The sequence below is a fragment of the Nannospalax galili genome, unplaced genomic scaffold, assembly GCF_000622305.1.
Source record: "Nannospalax galili isolate Female #2095 unplaced genomic scaffold, S.galili_v1.0 scaffold1321, whole genome shotgun sequence".
NCBI classification, from domain to species: Eukaryota; Metazoa; Chordata; class Mammalia; order Rodentia; family Spalacidae; genus Nannospalax; species Nannospalax galili.
In genome coordinates, this window is record NW_008344566.1 from 194,137 (window position 1) to 197,602 (window position 3,466).

Below are 3,466 nucleotides of genomic sequence, written 5' to 3' on the forward strand. Positions count from 1 at the left end.
CCCTCAGTGTTACGTGGCCAGACAGATGATCTGTCCAGAATTCTAAACTAACTTAGAGTTGAGTTCTTCTAGATAGAGTCAGTCTACAAAGAGTCTAGAATAACCACATTGTCAAGTGTGAGGATATCAGTAAACATCCACAAGGCTCAAGAACAGTCAAGAAAACATGACATCACCACAGAAACAAAGTGACTATGACAGACTCTAAAGAGTTGGAGATGTATGAACTACATGAAAAATTCCACTAAATATTCTAAGTCAGCTCAAAAAACCTGAAGAAAATAAACATCAACAATTAAAGAAATGAGGAAAGCTGTAAATAACACAAAAAAGTAATTGGAAACAAGTAATAAAAATAAAGAGGACTGGAGAGATGGCTCAGTAATTAAGAGTACTTCTTGCTTCTTGCAGAGGACCTGAGTTTGGTTCCCAGCACCACCATCAGTTGGCTCACAGTTGCCTGATGTTAGCCAGCTACAGGAGATTCAGTGCCTTTTTCTGATTTCCGTGAGCACCCGCCCTCAGGGGCATGCACGCATGTGTACACGCACACACACACACACACACACACACATGTACAAAATAATAAGATGTAACAGTTTTATAATTTCTATTAGTTCCAGAATTTCATATAGTGTATTTTGATCACATTCAGACTGCCTCCTCCTTCACTAACCCTTCTCCACTAACCGCCCCCCGCCAATTTTATGTCCTCCATTACTATATTTCCTGCTTATTTATTTATTGTTTTTTTTAAGACCTGTCAATTCCAATCCATGCCTTAAATAAGATGTAACAGTTTTATAATTTCTATTAGTTCCAGAATTTCATATAGTGTATTTTGATCACATTCAGACTGCCTCCTCCTTCACTAACCCTTCTCCACTAACCGCCCCCCGCCAATTTTATGTCCTCCATTACTATATTTCCTGCTTATTTATTTATTGTTTTTTTTAAGACCTGTCAATTCCAATCCATGCCTCCAACATACTCCTGGGTGTGGGTCCATGCCCTGGAGTCTGGTCAACCTATCATGCATCATATCAGTAAGGAAAACTGCCTCTCCATCTCCAGCATCCATCAGCAAGAGCTGGGGCTTCCTGCCCACCTCCCCGATCCATGCCAGGACCCTGTCTGGTTTGGGTTTGCACAAGTCTTGTGCAGGCTGTCATAAGCACTGTGGGTTCATATGGTTTCCAGTGGTATCACAGAAGTTTCCTTGTGTCCATTTACCGCCTCTTACAATCTTCCCATCCCCTTTTTTCACAATGATCCATGAGCCTTCGGAGGAGAACAAGAGACATAGGTGTCCTGTTTAGGTCTGAGCACTCTGTGGTCCTCTTTTATTCTGCTTGTTGACTATTTGTGGGTCTCTGTATTAGTCACCATCTGCTGTAAGAAACTTTTCTGGTGAGAGTTGAGGGATGCACTGATCTATGGGTATAGCAATAAGTCATTGTGAGTCAGTTTATTACGTCTATTTAGCAGAATGATAGTAGGTTCCCCCCGATGGCCTGTATTGTCCTAGGCACAAGTTCTTGTCCTGACAACAGTGTGAGGTGTGGACTCCATCTTGTAAAGTGGGCCTTAAATCCAATTAGCATCATTGGCTACTCCCAAAATATTTGTGCCACTATTACACCACTGGGTTTATTTTGCCAAGCTGTTGCCACTGCAGGTGACAGGGTTCACAGCTGAGCGAGGTTGATGATTACCTTCTTCTCTCAGTAACATGTGGAGAACCTTCTAGTACTAGGAAAGCTAGCCTGCAAAGACCAGCTTCAAAGTCTGTACAAGCTTGATTTCTCATTTGTTCAGCAACTCAGATATGTAGTGTCTTCAGAAATAAGGTCTTATTGTCCAGTTCTGCAAAAGAGGGAGTCCATTCTTAACACTGGGCTTTTCATTTGCCAGTCTATTAAGGCCACTGAACCCCCATTATAGGGTACCTATCTTTAAACTCTTTTTAAGCTCTATGTGTATATACTGAGAGACCCTTCAATAGCAGGTTTCCAAAAAACTCTATCAAAAGGCCTTTAGTGTTAGTTATCCCTCCTCTTACTCCATCTTCTGCCCTTTCCTCCCATTCCTCGCTCCATTAAACCCAGCCTATCTATTACTTTCCTTTCCCATTTATATTGATGCAACTATCTCCCCTCCTTTGAACCATCCCTTATGGCACTTATTAGTTTCCTAACCTCTAAGGATTTTCCAATTAAAACACAACTACCTAAAAATTCAAATCTAACATCTACTTATGGGAGAGAACCTTTTTTGAGAGAACCTTTATTGGGAATTTTACATGTGCATATAATGTGTTTTGATCAAATCCACACCCACTCCTTCCCCTCCAACTCCTCCCATATCTCCCCATCACTTTTTTCTGACAACTTTGTGTACTCTTTCTTTATGGATGGTGCTTTTTGCACTCTAACATTCCCCCCTCTGAAGAGGTAACCCTAAAATCTTTTAGGGGTTAGATAGGAGCTCCCAAATACTTTTGACATTTTTAGCCTTTGGAACAGAGTATATTGCTAAGAGGCCCAAGGACATTTTGACTTTTAGCCAAGAATTGGCTACTTTTCTTTGGGGTCTTTTACCCTAACTGCCTAGCCAATTCCTATCTCCTATTCTTATCACACCATCCTCTGAAAGTCTGTCCACTTTTAAGGGTAATCTTTCCTTTTCTTCTCCATATCCCTTTTCTAAACATGCTTTCTTTAAGGTTTTGGGCTGCCCCTAGCATCATGAAATTCTTTACCTTTTCTCTAAAGCTTCCTTCTACCAGCCATGTGGCTGTCAATCATCCACGTGTTTAACTCCCTCCCCCCAGGCCCCCCATGCAGACTGTAAACCTGCATGGCTTCATGGCTTTCTTTCCTTCTCCCCACCATTCTCCTCCTCAAGGCAGCTGCCAAGATTACTAGTTTGTCTGCCCCCCTGAGGATTTTTCTTTAAAATTCTAATAAAATTGTAAAAGCTCAAATCATGTACCACGGACTTTATCTTTTGGACTTTACCTTTAAGAAGCTCCCACCTCCTCTCAGTTAGGGCAGCATTCCCTAAACTGGCTCAGAGAGTGCTGCCCCTGGACAGCTAAATAGATTTGGCCGATTAGAAGTCTGAGTGGTCCTCCCCAGGATGCCAAACTCCATAACAATAGCTCTGTAGTATAAATTGAAATCAGGGATAATGCTATCTCCAGCATTTCTTTTATTGTTTTTGGAGATTCCAGGTTGTTTTGTGAAGAGCTGTGTTGGAATTCTAATGGGGATTGCATTGAATCTGTAAATTGCTTTTGGTTTTAAAAATGCCCTGTATTCTTAAACACCCAAAAGGGAAGTATAACCAAAGATTAAAGGGGCCAATATAATTTCATAAGAGCATACATATATATAACTAAAAGTTACTTGACAAACAGCAAAGCCAGACAGGCAATACCTTCAGTCGAGTTGTTGGCCAGGAT